This window comes from Perca fluviatilis, chromosome 6, assembly GCF_010015445.1.
Source record: "Perca fluviatilis chromosome 6, GENO_Pfluv_1.0, whole genome shotgun sequence".
NCBI lineage: Eukaryota > Metazoa > Chordata > Actinopteri > Perciformes > Percidae > Perca > Perca fluviatilis.
The window spans coordinates 3,889,746-3,906,175 of NC_053117.1; positions in this window are offsets into that span (position 1 = coordinate 3,889,746).

A 16,430-nucleotide genomic window follows, 5' to 3' on the forward strand; every position below is an offset into this window, starting at 1 on the left:
TCCTTCTTTTGACTTGTACACGATGTCATCCGTGTAGATTACTGTAGCATGGTGCTGCTAGGTGCAACATATTGTGCTGTTTTTTACATTTATTATACAAAAAAATGTTATCTGCCTACAGTAATGGCTTTTGTGAGTCATCTGAAGCCAAAGTTCAATTACACATTGAACAGTTTTGTTAGGAGAGTGGTACTGTTTTTTGTATTAATTTAATTTGAATTACATTTTATTTATACTATCAAATCATAACACGAGTTTTATCTCAAGACACTTTAGATAAATAGATAGATAGAGTAGGTCTAGATCACACTATAATTTACAAAGACCCAACAATTCCAGTAATTCCCCCAAGAGCAAGCATTTAGTGCAACAGTGGTGAGGAAAAACTCCCTTTTTGGCAGAAACCTGGGACAGACCCAGGCTCTTGGTGGGCGGTGTCTGACGGTGCCGGTTGGGGGGGGTGATGAACAGTGGCAATTATAGTAAGAGTAAAAATAATGGAACTATGACTAGAAACAGTAGTTGTAGTAGTTCATGGCGTAGCAGGGCACTGCAGGGCATAGCATTAAAAGTAAATTATTAGTAGTAGAGTAGAGTAGTTTCAGTCCTGGGCTCCAGAACAGCTCCAGTGCTCCTTATCATAGATTCTCCCAACTGGAGGAATGTTAGAGGATGGTGGAGGAGAGTCTCCGCCACAGGTGTTCAGTTGGGTTGAGATTTGGTCACTGTGCAGACCATATGATTCATATCATTTTCATACTATACTCATCAAATCACCACCAGTCATGTGTTCACACAGCGACAGAGAGTCCTGGCTTAATAGTTAGATTGTCATATGTTTTTTTAATTCTGAGTATTGATGAACCATTACCAAGGTATTATAATCATCCCTTGCAACTTTATAACAGCATCCAGATCATGTTTTATTAACGGATTAAAAACGATGTCTTAAAGGCTTACAAATCATTTGGTAATCATCAACACATACATACATATGATACATACAATGTTAAAACAACATAAGTTATAACATTACTAATCATTTATTTATTATTTCATTGTTTGTTCACAGTAAAATAACTATTAACTAAAGTTTAATTAGCCATCAGTTTACCATGTATTAGTGATGGTTATTATAAAGTTGTACCTTATAAATTGTAAATGGGATCCCACTCAGGATTGGCAGATACTCAGTATGATCAGGACCAGAAGGGAAGAAGAAGTGACTGAGCCTCTTGTTGTTTTGTTTTTTATGTATTTGACAGGGACAGTGCACAGATTCTTAGCTGTACCAGAGTTAGCTTAAAGCTGTTGCGGAAATTCTAATACAGTAGGTTGAGATCTTAAATAAAGTCGTTTAAGTATATATTCTTTGCACAAAGAAGGTTCAGTTCGTCATGAGAGTCTGAGAGAATATACAAAGAGTCTTGGAGAATCACTTGCTTATTAACCCTCTAACAAGCTGACAGCACTGGGGAGGGGGTGAAATGAACAGCCCGGATCGGCCCCTCCAAGTTGGAGAATGCATGGGAGTGGAACTGTCAGGGCCCACACATCATGACGTGTGAAAGACTTGCAGAAACCGTGAAGGGTTCAAGCAGCTAAAAACTAAAGAACAAGTCTATCATCAGATATGTTAATAATCAGATTGGTGATTTTCCATTACAAAGCTAATTTACATCTCTAGTCCCTGGGCAGGAAGCAGAGAATAACACCCCCGTTAAGAAAATGAAAACTCTAGAATTGTGGTTGAAGCCCACTGTCATGGGACCAGAGAATGGCTCGTGCTCGTGTTAGTTTCCTAAATGGTGGGACAACAGCGTGCTGCACAGGAAGTGGCCAGCTGAGGGCAGTGTTTGTCTACACATGTCCCTCTCAGAGTCTGGGTGGCTGCTCTCAGTGCACATACTGTAGAATCCATCCCAGAGCAGTCAGGACTCGGATCTGTTCGGATGTAGCTTTGTGTTCCAGCATCAAGAGAAAACCACTCAGAGTACTATACATATACAGCACATTTCATACGCAGAGGCAGCTCAAGGGTTCTTAAACTTTTTCAGACCAAGGAGCACTTACCCAATGAAACAGAAACTCATGGACCACTTAACTGCCAAAATCCCCCCAAAAAAAAACCAAACAAACAAACACAACAACAACAAAAAAACAGGCCTCATTCCACATCTTGTCAGTTTGGCAGTAACGTTAACTTTTTTCCTTCGTATTTCCTTCAAATGTCAAGCTGATCATTTGTGCGTTTTGACATTGACACAAAACAGCAACACAGAAAAAACAGCCAGCTCAAAAAAAAAACGTGAGTTTATTCAATATTGAAAACAAGACATCTATGTGCCTCGCTGTTTTTTTGGCTTTGGAGTCACTCGCAGACAGTTTGAGAAACACAGTTTTGAGTTTTAAAAAATGATATTTTACCAAATCTACGGACCACCAGGGGTCGCTCGCGGACCAGCAGTGCTCCACGGACCACTCTTTGACAAATACTGCTTTACCTAATGAAGTAATATTTGTTTAAAGAATATTTTTCCCGGCTTGTATTGCCTTTATTTATAGGACAGATTCAGACAGAAAAATGGGAGAGAGACGGGGAATGAATCAACTTTAATAACTTAAAAGTTAAGGTGCTCTGTAAGAGAAGTTCTTTATTATTATTATTTTTTACAATACTCAGTGGGGTTTGAAGTCTCTTGTACAGCATAGGCGTAGATTTCAGGGGGCATGCAGGGCATATGTCCTCCCCCACCCAATATTTACAATATATATCTTTCTCTTTCTAAGTGCGTTCAGAAATGTGTAGATCTATAAACGATCTGGCGGAAAACAGTATTTGTGTCTACTTGTGCCACATTGGGGGTTTAAAGATCCCATGGCATGAAAATGTCACTTTATGAGGTTTTTTAACATTAATATGAGTTCCCCCAGCCTGCCTATGGTCCCCCAATGGCTAGAAATGGTGATAGGTGGACCTTTAAGAACACAACACAGCCGGAGAATAATTATAATGATACTTCCCTTTACATAAATGCAACAAAAAAAAACACAAATTGTTGAATCGCCAGAATGCAGGAAATGTTTGACCCCCAGACTCGTTATAATGTGTCCCCCCCCCGCCCCCCATGTTAAAACGAAATATCCTCTGTGTTGGCGTTCTAACCTCCGGTGGATTTGTGAGGACTATGGTTAACTGCTCCTCAGATCTCTGCAGGGTAAATCCAGACAGCTAGCTAGACTATCTGTCCAATCGGAGTTTTCTGTTGAACAACTATTTTGCAATCGGCTCTGTGCGGAGCTTAGCTTAGTAATTCTGATTGGTTTAAAGAAATGCCAATAAACCAGAGCATGTTTTCCTTCCATCCCCGAATGCTGTGTGGACTAGCCAGACCTTCCTTCAGAGTGCTTTGGAGGAGGGTCTGGCAAAAGTAGACCTAAAACAAAACCTACGCCCTTGCACACAAGATTTAGGCCCTGTCCACACGAACACAGGTATTTTCCAAACCGCAGCTTTTTCTACACGGTTGGGCCGTTCGTCCACACGCAAACGAAAACTCCTGCCAGGAGAGACTCCGGTTGCATTGGTGTCGTGTAGCCGGTGAAAACGGTGATTCTGGCTTGTGACGTCAGAGTGCGCACTGTTGTCTCCTTTGTTTGACGTCAGATTGTGCGCCGCTATCACCTTTGTTTACATGAGACGAATCTCTGCAATGGCGGACGTAGCTACGATGTTGCTGCTAATAACTGTGCTAACAGGGCTTGTTACATACGTACAGATACATGCACACAGTTCTCCCATTATAATGCGGAACAGAGGCGTCAGAATGCAATACTCCACAAGTCACTGCTTATGACTCCACTCCCACGACACAGAACTCGCCGCCATCGTCGCCGGTTTTGGAACGAGACCCCGGTCGGACCTCTACGGGAACTTCAGGCTTCTGATTGGCCAACATGGCTTAACAGTTAGGGTTATATTGCCACCTGTTGGTTTGGCGTGCTCTTGACAGCACTTGATAGCGTGTTTCTTACATTTTCAAGTGGACAGTTTTATTTTTAAACCCTGCTTGTGTGAACGAGCTTTTTTTTTTTTATCGAAGGAGGAAACACTCCGTTTTTAGTAGGCCTTTAGAGAAAGTCATTCATGCCTTCAGATTCAGCAGGGTGGACTAACGCTCTCTCCTCTGGTGTTCCCAAAAAGGGCTCCGACAGCCTTTCATCTTCTTCCTCTTGACCTCTGGGACTTGGCCGAGCATTGATCGGCGTGTTTGGGCCCTCTGGTCCCGCGGTGGCCAGCGATGGCCCTGTTTCAGAAGAAACCTGAGCTAATATCAATCTGGGTCAGCTGCTCAGACTGTAGCTGCTCAATAGCTCAACAGGAAAGGGCACGCTGAAGAAAAAAAAAGAAAAAGTTAAAACAGGTGTCCTTGTTTGCTACTGCCAATATATTGAGCGAAATACAGCTGACACAAAGCCTACAAGTGGAAATGTGTGTTTTGGTGAAGGGCTTTGTTTACTGTGCTGTAATATTATGACCAATGTGTTTGACTACTTCTTCAAATTGATTTACCTTTGATATTTTGTTTAGGTACAGTGTTACTTGCAGCTTATTGAGCTGACCTCAGTTAGTTCAGTGTTATGGGTATTCTGTGTTGTTCTGTGCATTTCATTTTAACGCACGTCTGTCATTTTTCTTATACATTTCTCTTGTGTTGTTCATTCACATAACTAAGACTAGAAGTGGGCTTCGTCTAATGCCTCCATGTGACATAGATGAGGGGGTCCCGGGACGTTCTCTATCATGTGAGGGGACCTTGGTCCATGGTTCTGGGGAATTGTAATTAAAATATCTGGTGTTTCATTTAAACCAGGCAAGCTGGATGCAGGAGTCCAGATATGGTCAAAGAAAGGAACGAGTAAAGTAGGTGACCTCTTTAAAGAAGGGGTCCTTAACGACCTTTGGAGAAATCTCTCTAATGTATGACGTTCCAGGGAAACATTTTTTTAGAAATATCTAAATGAGGAACTTTATTTCTTCCATGCAAAACCAATCAGTCGGGATTCCTGCACTCTCATGTTTATAACAAACAATGAGAGGGGTTAGATCTCATCAATATATAACCGGCTTGCATCTGGCTCTAAAGAAACATCGATAGTTAGTCTTAAGACATGGATGGCGGACTAAAAGAGGACATTTCAGAAAAGGATTGGAAGAAAACGTGACGCATCTCAGAAACAAACAGCAAACTCTAACTTAGAGCTGCTTCAACAGTAATATACCGGACCTTTGTTTGGCTGATAGGCTCCTTAAAAATCTCTCCTCTTTATGTTGATAAAGAAAATGCAGGTGGCCTTACATTTGGTATGATATACATTTGGACCATGTCTACAGGCAGAGGGTTCTGATTATAGCTGTCCCAAAATATCACAGCTTGAAGAGAAATAATCTTTCCAATGCATACACTTTGAAACAGTCTTGTCTTAAAGGCATCCGTGGTGTTGCACTTGGTTGTTCGCACACAAAGTGATGGAAGTAGTTGTGTGAAGAATGAAAATGATAGCTTAACTAGACCATGTCTACACTACACCATCTAAGTTTTCTTTGTGTGTCAAACGACTTGCATCCACGCTATTTGTTCCCAGGTTTTGTAGAAATACTGCTAAATCTCTTTTTCCTTTTGTATTTGCAGCAAAAGTGCATCAGCAGACAGCCGGCTGACCAAGTCGTTTTTTTTAATGGTTGCTAGGTGGTCTGACGAAGTCACCATACACACAGATTAATGAACACAGCTGTGCTATATTTATATTTAAAATGCGTGATCACAGAGAAAGTTTTACACACAAGCGATTACTCTGCTGAGTTAAACTTGCTCCCTGTGGTCACCATCACTGGGTTGGAATGCAGCTCAATTTGCCATATAGTTTTTCCCATTTCCATATTTTCCTCTTCCTTTTGTCAGACAGCGAAACAAGTCTAAAGTTACCTGAGTCTGGTTGGAGGGCTGAAATTCAACCGGCTTAATGTGAACGTGAGAGAGCAGTTCATGCCCCATTTACTTTCACACCTCCGCAAACACTGCGACCAGTGGGTGTGGTTGTCTGATTGTAGGCTTCTGGAAAGGTGATGGAGGTTTTGAACCAGTACCGATGTTTTTTTTTTTTCTTTTTAGACATTTTGAGACATTTGCACAGATGACTTATGATGTTGTTTTTTGGGGGATGACATTCTGCTCGCCAAGATGCAAGCACATTTTCGACAATATAGATCAAAAATACATATTGAGAATACTTCTTCTGATTGCCAAGAAAATGATAACGATGAACTGGAAGGAGCCAAAACCACCAATCCTAACACAATGGACACAGAGACTGGAAAGAGTTTATATAATGGAACAAAGGACGGCAAATCTGCAACTGAAAATGGACACTTTCATGCAGAGTTGAAATCAATTGGAAGTAACAGGTTGTAATAGATCAGATTATGGAGTTTGCAGAAAAGGTCATATGTTGTAAGTGAACCTGACTGACTGCAGTGCCAACGTTTGGAAAGATTCTAACTTGTTTTGCTTAATTTGATTTGTGGCTTTATTATTATTCATGTTATAGCTGAGTATGTATAAACAGGTTTCACAATCCTTATTTTATTTTACTTTATTTTATGTAATTTTTGTAACTTTCTCTTTATTTACTTACATGTAATTATTAAAATGTTTCTCTCAGGTCCATTGTTAGGAAATGTTCTGTTGCTTAACAAAAATGAAAAAATAAATAAAAATAATCCTACCACTAGCTACTGAACTTTACGTAGCTGTCGCTGATGTTGCTACGGCGAGGGAAGCCAGTAAGACAAACGTCCGCCATCACACAGACTGGATTCCTTTCATAGTTTCCGTTATTATTGATATCCAGGAATTGAACTGCATTACCAGAGCCACTGTATCATTTTCACTGGCCACATCTGCCCCATTAGCTTTAGATAATGGCAAAGCTTTTCACACTTGGGATGGCCCCTGAGCCATTTGAGGCATTTGCATCTGGAGGTCCTTGAAGCACTAAGCATCAATGATTGCAGGCAGTTGGGGAATTAGACAGACAGCAAGCGGAATAAGAATTAAATAGCAATCGCAGCTCATGACAATGACCAAACCAGTTCTAAAATGCCAATTTATGCTCATAACAATAATATGAAGTCCAATGGGTGTTCAGTGACTTTTTTTTAAACTTTAAGTAGATGTGACTGATGTGGAACAAACAGCCAGTGTTTCATTGCAGCTTGTTCCAACCCCATACTATAGCCAAGGGATAACACCAGCACTGGAAGAAGTATTCAGATCCTTTACTTCAGTAAAAGTACTAATACCGCACTGTAAAAATACTTGAGTAAAAGTGTGTAAGTATCATCAGGAGAATGTAGTTGTTGTATTAAACCATTGTAGAAAGAGTAAAGGATCCAACCAGTTGTGTGTTTAATGGTCTCATCATCTCAGCTGGACTTGTAGCCGTTATATTGTTGGCTAGTTTACTTTAGAATCAAACATCAGATTTTATAAACTACATGTGTTCTGTGTGCAGGAATCTTAATGTGTAAAGTAACTAGTAACTAAAGCTGTAACAGATGAATGTAGTGGAGTAACTAAAGTAACTAGTAACTAAAGCTGTAACAGATGAATGTAGTGGAGTAAAAAGTACAATATTTCTCTCTGAAATGTAGCGGAGTAGAAGTAGAAAGTGGCATGAAAAGAAAAGACTCAAGTAAAGTACAAGTACCTCAATAATTGGACAGAAGTACAGTACTGGAGTAAATGTATTTAGTTACATTCCACCACTGGATAACCCAGTAAAATATCCAAACCCAAAAGTCCACATTCTTTCTGTTTGCATGGGCAGTTATGTCAAATATAAATATTCTAGATGTCTTGTGCACCATTTTATTCAGTTTTGAATGCAGCAAGCAAAAGGAAAACTACTAAAAATACACATTGAACATTGATTAAAAGCTAAAATATACACTATATGGCCAAAATGATGTGGACACTCCTGTTCAATACCAATGCAGGAAGTGGAGTGGTCTTTATCTGTGGAGGAGTGTGAAGCTCATCTGACTTTAATGCAGAAGACTGGAATTTGCATCCCAACACTGACCTGCAATTAATGTTTGCCTTTTTATCAACCATGCCTATTTTACATATATTACCTTTGGCTGACCCTAACCACACGCTAGTCAACATGTGCAGATTTTGTAAAAAAAGAAATGGCTTGAAACTGCGAAAAGCAGCGTCAATAAACCTAATCCAGTGTCAACGTTTTATTTATTAAATTACTGAATCGTTAAAGCCGCGTTTAATTGTTGCAGCTGGTTAAGGGGGAGATCATTTGAAATATACTCAACACATTCTGACTCCCATCGCGTCAAAAAGAGACGCTTGGTCACGTGTCTTTGGCGTTTGGTATTGACGCAAAAAGTCTCCTTTAGCGTCATATTTAGACGCTCTGGGTCGGGACTCTTGGCATCACTTTTTGGCACTGTGTCGGGACGTCCGTTTAACTGACTGGGAACAGTTATGTTTAGGAAAAGATGGTTTGTGGGGTTACAAAATGTACGTTTAACTGACATGCGGCGCAAGAGCTGCTGCTCTGCCCGGTGAGTTCCGTACAGACGCTAAAGGGTGATTTTTGCATCGTATCTGACGCTGAGAGCCGCTGACCAAGCGTCAGTATTTGACAAGTTGGGAGTGACAACGGGTACAGCTATCTTCATGACGACTCCAAACTCCATCGCCTCAGCTGATGAAGGCTGGGAGATGCGGATCACAGCTTTGGATAAAGCTAAGTGGACCTTGAGTGAAGATTTTTTGTTGATAGTTTATTATCAATGTAGTGCATTAAAAATATGTTTCCCTTTTAAAATGTAGAAGTAATGAAGCATACAATTCAAACTGAACTTATTGTAAGTATACCTTTAAAATTGTACTTAAATACAATACAGTACATTAATAAGTCTCAGTGTGACACAGCATCAAACATAATAAAATATGTTCATGAAATATGCTTTGATAAAGAGCTGTTGTATTGGTTTTCATTACAGATGTTTCTATTTTTCCAGTACACTGCACACAAGAAATATCTGTGTATTAACAGTTGTATGACTGTATATTTTAACAGAAATGATTCACAGAACGTGATTCACAGTTGTATTTTTGTTTTTTAGATTTCAAATTGCATAATTTGTGCTCCGACAACTTTTGTCGACCGTGGACGCTGGTTTTGAGAGATTTGTTGCTTTTTACAACATTTTTGAAGTTCTTTTTCGAATGTCTTGTCACTTTGTTCAACAATTTGGGCGTTTTGTTTGACGTTTTTGTTGCTTTTTTGACCTTTGTGACACTTTTTTCCCGATGTTTTTGTGGCTTTTTTCGACATTTTTGAAGTTTTTTTTCAAATGTTCTATATTTTAACTGTAGGTACACACATCATTTCCGTTTTTAATTACGGGGCACAGTCCAGCTAATGACCTGCTAGAACCTTTTCTTTTTATTTTACCCATCTATTTCTCAGAGTGTGTATTTGGTATCTTTAGAAACATTAGAATCTCGACTAAAAGTCAAAATGTAATTCTGTGAGTTGAACATTGCTCGTCCACACAACACATTTTAAGTTTTAATGACGGGTGCGGAAAGATGTAAGAGATTAAAGCTTCATTTCATGATGTTGAAACATTTTTGTAATGAGAGTTTAACATCTAATTTCTTTTAAATGTTAAATAATTCCATTGAATGAAAGTGGGACTTCTGTCATGTTCTTTGTGTCAAGTGAAATGTGCCATGGGTGCATGCTGAATGGCCTGCCACAGGCAGACATGATGCAGCTCTGTGGGTCAGCGCCCCTCTCCTCCTCTACAGCCACGTAGCAAGAACAAAAGAAGCCGAGTAGAATGGCAGAGGCGCAGGCTGCAGTCAGGGGCTTTTTGGGCCGCCTGCATCCTCGGGGCACTTTATTTGGGGCAGCCTGACCCTCCAGGACTTTTATTTTTTGGCACTGTGGAAAATATTGACACTCCCTGAGCTCTTGACCCTGCGCCATTGATTGGAGCTTAAGCTACACGACTGGACCCTGACCAAAGCTGTTCTAAAGTATCGGCGTGATTAATTAAAAAGAAAATGGTTTTTAGTATGGCTGGCTGCATGGAGAGTGGCAGCAGCAGGGAGAGAGAGGGAGAGGGGGGCGGTACACACACACACACACACACACACACGCACACACACACACAAACACACACATTCACACACAGACACATATACACACATATACACACACATACACAAGCTGATTGGCACACTGCAGTGACTGCTGGGTGAGGGGAGGGGTATGAAAAACATTAACCCACAATGCACTGCTGGGTTTTGACAGATCCGTGCTCCAGGGCTGCTGAATTTATGAGCCATTACTCCTGCCGGCCCGGGATCTAGTTGGTGCATTATGTTCCATGTCATCCGCCATTAGTGGAGCAGTGACTGACATCCATTGAGAAAGCCACTCTACCACTGGCCGGCTGAGGGCCAGCGTGGACTAGGATGTAGCCACATTGTTGTTTTGTTTCCAGACCCCCCCCTCTCTCTCTTTTTCTTGTGCATCCAGTTGAGTTCATGCCTGCAGTAATCAGGGAATAATACTGCAACCTCCAAGCCCTCACTGCAGCCATTGTGCTCTACAGTAAGCTCCAGCTGGCCTGTTTCCACTTTGTTTTTTTAGGACACTATGGACTTGGGTTACCTCCGTGAGAACGATTTACTTTAGACTGTTTATGTCATGTTTAGTCTGTAATATGATCCGTATGTAGTTATATTAATAATTTTAACTATAAAGTTGTTGCACACGTTAAACTGAATCACAACTGGGGAATGATTGGCATGGTGAATCTTTTTTTAAATTTCTTTAATGTGTCTCCTGGAAAGAACTATGTCATTTGAAACTATTACATATTGAATAACTATATATATATTTAATATTTAATATATTTTTTTGTCTTTCTTTAGATGAAGAGAGTTCTCAGGCGGTAAATAAACAATGTTGCCAAGTGGAAACATATACTACAAGAAAAGCAATGGCCCTAATACAGAGCTGTGGGGTACAACCCGAGAAGAAATTGCTGTAAAAGATGGAGAGATTAGAAAAGGGACCTGTAATATTGTTACGTGGTTTTATGTTCATGATCTCAACAAAACAATCAAACAAACAAAGCCTTCACCCAGTGTTCATGTACTTCATACTCACGACTGACTGTTTTCCATATTCACACAATCACAGCAACAGCACAGCAATGGAGCAGTGACCCTCCCAGCCGGTCTGTCCTCATTAGCCTGCAGTCTAAATAGCTCTTAAATGTGATGACAGAGGTTAATAATGGCATTCAGTCCCGTCTATTGTTGTTTACACACTTCTTAGGGAAGGTCAATGTATTGACCTATCTGGATATGGGAGCATGCATGGCGCTGACAAATAATCTGTGTGGCCTTGATGTTCCATTAAATGATCGATTCAGCTGGTTTGGGGAGTGGGGGTGAGGGTGGGGTTGCTCAGGGACTATGAAAAGGTCAGTATCTGTTAGTTCATTGGTGGAGTGATTAATAAATCAATAAGAGCTGGAGAGAGGCCCAGTGAATCAAACAGTTGCACACACAGTCCTGACTTGTCTTCAAGGGAACGAGAGGTTGCTGCATTGCAGGAGAAGTTGCCACCACATGTCAGCACTGCTCCACCAAAACACTTCTCTCTCTTTCCTTTTATTCCTCTCTTCCTGTCTTCGCTCAACCACAGAGATGCAGCCTCTTTTTTTGCGTACTGTCCATTATCAGGCTCAGACATCTGATAAGCTACCACAGGTCAATGCGAGAATCAGAGGGTTAAAGAGTAACAGTATACTGTCCAACATCTATAGCAGTATAATAGTGCGTTCCATTTACCTCGGCGCTGGGAATGACGTTCCAACTGAGTTGAATGCGTTTTACATTTACAAGTTGGATTTTCATTGTGGGTTTAGCTCTAGCCTAGTCTATATTTACGATGTTGTCCTTCTTTCCGGCCGAATGTCTGTTACCTTCTGCTTTCTTTGTGTTGGCGTTCTAAACTCTGGTGGATTTCTCCACTCCAAAAGATCCACTCACCCCCATTGTAATGGGGTGGAAGCAGAACTCTTAGTGGCAGATATCAAAAAGAGATAATTTGGGTGAAAATTTATGTTATTGATGTTATGAAGATATATCCCAAGTCTCAGGAAATTAATTCAGAGATGACATCTTTTTCTAGACCAACCTTGTTTTTGCACTCAGGTTTCCCATGGCAACTTTCAAATGGGATTTCTGTATTGTCTTTAGGTTACACATCCAGCATTTCATTCCCTCATTTTCGGCCAGATGTCCGTCCCCTTCCTCTGTCTTTGTGTTGTCGTTCTAACCTCCGGTGGATTTGTGAGGACTATGGTTAACTGCTCCTCAGATCTCTGCAGGGTAAATCCAGACAGCTAGCTAGACTATCTGTCCAATCGGAGTTTTCTGTTGCACGACTAAAACTACTTTTTATCGTACACACGTTCCACCAAAACAAGTTCCTTCCCGAGACTAGACACACAAATAGCATAGCAACGTGTCCACAGATAGAAGTTGGACAGGACTGTGTGTACGACTGATTTAGTGAGACACAAATAAGACAGAAGTGCTTATAAGAGTTACTGTTACTGTTACTAAAGCCTTCACTAATGTTGATGCACGGGGCAGACTTTTTTTTTTTAGCTTGGGGTACGGCAATCTTGTCCAACTTCCTAACCCAGATATCCGAGTTCAGGGGGCGTGTTTGCGACTTTAACCCTGGAAAGTACAAATGGAACGCACTATTAATCCAGGCTGTAATAGGTGTAATTGTCATTGTTTCTCAAGCCTTGAACACATGTTCTGGTCATGTTCGTCTCTTGGAAACTCTTGGAAAGAGAGTGAGATCGAGCCTGATGCAGTATTTGGAGTAATTTACCGACAATTCAACAGACTACTTGAAAATAGTTGTTGCTTCTTTCACCTGAGTTGACTCAGATTTGAAAGACTTGAGGCTTGACTTGGTATTGGGCCCAAAAGACTTAAAAACAGCTCTGATACTTGCTTCACAAGATTTTAATCTGCTTTCACTGTCAGGGTCCTGCTCTGTTGCCAGAGGCCTTCAGACTGTTTGTTTAATATTCTGTGTTTAAGACCGTGTGAGTATTTCTGTGGCTCTTGAGGATTTAATGTTTTGGGGTTTCATTTTTACTATCACATGATATGTGATACAGTTGATATTGCGATGACGATAAAAAAAGCGATATATTGTGCAGCCCTTCACATAATATTAAAGAAAGAGCCTGAAGGCTTCTGGCCACACATCAGGACCAGGAATTCACTTTCAGTGTGATTGACAGGCCTCTACTGTAATACAGGGACTAACAGACAAAACTCACCTCCGAAACACACAGTACAGTACATTACAGTATTTGATTATACTTTTGTTGTTAAAATACTGAATGGGCAATAAACTGAGTGGACTGCATTACTGCTTAAAGTCAACGGCAATGATGAGGTACATGTAAACCAGTCAACAACACTGTTTAAAGTCAGCTGCTTCTGATTCAAAATGAAAACACAAAAGTTGATATGAATTTTTATAACTGTGGTAGTCTTGTGAATAATTCTCAGGGTTCCCAGTGTGCACTTGTGTTAACAGCCAATCAACATCCAGGTTGGTCCAGATTCCTTGCAGAGGTGTTCCAGTACTCTCTATTGAAGCCGTGCACCCAGGGCCGCTACAGTGTTATAGGGCTGCGTGCGTGATGAAGTGTGTGTGGGGTGTCTTTACTAAAGCACTAAAGGAGCAGCATGCAGTGGTGGAATTTAATTTCTTCATCACAGCTTCAAGTAACTGAGCGATTCTCTCAAAAACGCTCCCAAAATCGTTGCATTTGGTTGCCTAGAAACACAAACTGGCTTAACTTACACACTGACTCAACTTACCCTGGTCTCTGATACATGATTAACATTAAAAGGAAACCTGTGTAGGCCAAATGTGAACCAATAACCTTCTATATCAAGTCCACTACTTTGGCAGCTTGCGGTTGATAGACAGACTATATAAAGAGATGTACTTAAAAATATGGAATACAAATTCATGAAAACGAAATGAAAGTGGAGAACAAGACAACATAGACCTCAAAGAAAATGAAACAAACCTACAGAAGACAACACAAACTGTTGTGAAAGATGGAATGATTAGAAATTGGACCTGTAGTTTTATGTTTTCATGTTTCAAGTCAGTGGTTATCAGCCTCATAGATATGGGTTAAAAGGGGAAGGCCCTTCATTAGAAATTACGCATGCTTTGTACAGATCTCTGCAGGGTAAATCCAGACACTTGTCCAATCTGAGTTTTCTCTCGCACAACTATTTTACAGCGGCTCTGTGCGGAGCTTAGCACCGCCCATGACTTGATTGGTTTAAAGAAATGCCATTAAACCACAGCACGTTTTCCTCGTTATCCCTCCCGGAATACTGTGTGGAGTAGCCGGACCTTCCTCCATTTCACAGCATGTGGATGGTCTGGCAAAGCGAGACTAATACTAATGTAGCCTATGTAAAAATTGAAACCTTAATATTTGTTTTTGACACGGACACTGGCCTCCTGGGTTAAAGTCCTGTGTTCGACCCATCCACCAGTCCAACCTCCCTCCTTACGCAGAGTTTTGGCCTTTTAATTCTACTCCCTACCATTGTCACTCTTCATACTACATCATCTTACAGTGTCGCGTTCGAGCAGTTGCTCTGAGCATGAAATATTGATGATTACCAATTAGATTATAATGGCCTGCTGTGCCAACTTGGAGGTAGAGTATAGGCCATACTGCCTAATATCTATGGTAGTGATAAACAACTGATAACGCCTATTCAATAGACATACCTCAAATAAATGTCTTCCCCAACAGGGCTATGCTGATAAATACTCATCAACAGTTCACTTTAAAAAGTGAATGGACCACTGATCAATTACACACACACACAACAACACACAGACACACACACGCACACACGCACGCACGCCGACACACACACACACACACACACACACACACACACACACACACACACACACACACACACACACACACACACACACACACACACACACACACACACACACACACACACACACACACACACACACACACACACACACACACACACACACACACACACACACACACACACAGTGCCCTCCTGCAAATACCTGTGTACCTCATTACTGGGCCCAGACGCTCCATTGGTCATTCGTTTAATGGAGTTGGTGCTGTGTGATTGGGCTGTGCCTTCCTTGACATGTCCTGCTGTTGATGAAGCTTTCAGATGAGCTGAAGCGAGAGAACTAATAAACAGAGTAGTTAGAGAAACCAAGTGTCACATGTGTACGGGGAAGCTGTAATTTGTGACCATGCTGTTTGTTCATCAGCAAATTGCTCACCTTTGCAGGAGGTGTTGCAGTTCCACCTTGAGGCGACAGGGGCCAGTAGCACCCCATGCCTCAGAGGGACTTGTGTCCCATAGAGCCTGTGTTCTGAGGTGAGGGAACAGAGATGGTTGCCACATGTTTATCGCCTAATGTATCGCAGTATGTTTGAGTGGATTTCAAACATATCCCTTGGAGGCATCTCTCTTTTGAATGTCCTCCTCCATGTAGGGAAAGGATGAGATGATTCCTCCCTGCAGCAGCTTCTGGGGTAATGAAGGGGAATTGTACACACACACACACACACACACACACACACACACACACACACACACACACACAGGCACAGGCACACCTGGATAAAAGGTGTGCAAGAATGAAGAGGGTGACTTCAACAAGTAAGGTGTGACACCTACACACTGACTTAAAACCACACATTAATTTTCAAACAGATGAGACTTGTTGGTTCTTTGTCAGGTCAAAATGTTTATATACCATATGCATATGCCACATATGTAACCATATGGTTATGAACTACAATTCAAGTAATTTACAATAAAAAACTGAGAAGTAAAACTTCTCATGTATTTTCCCTTTTTCTTTCTGTCATGCTCAATATTGTAATATTTCCCTTTCATTTAGCTTACAACTTGGATATATTTCATAATTTTAGTAAAAAATTGTCTTTGTATCGAGTTGAGTTTTTTCCTTGTATACTATATGAACTACTTGTTTTGAGATGTTTCTCACTCTGGGCAGATTTGACAGTTAACAGTTGCAGTTTTTAACTACTTCATTTATATATTTATTAATGTATGTATTACCACGTGGAATGTGTGGAGAGAATGTGTTTTTTTCTTTGTTTAACTAGCAGCACCTTACAGCATTCTGAATTTGCATTTTTTAATGATACA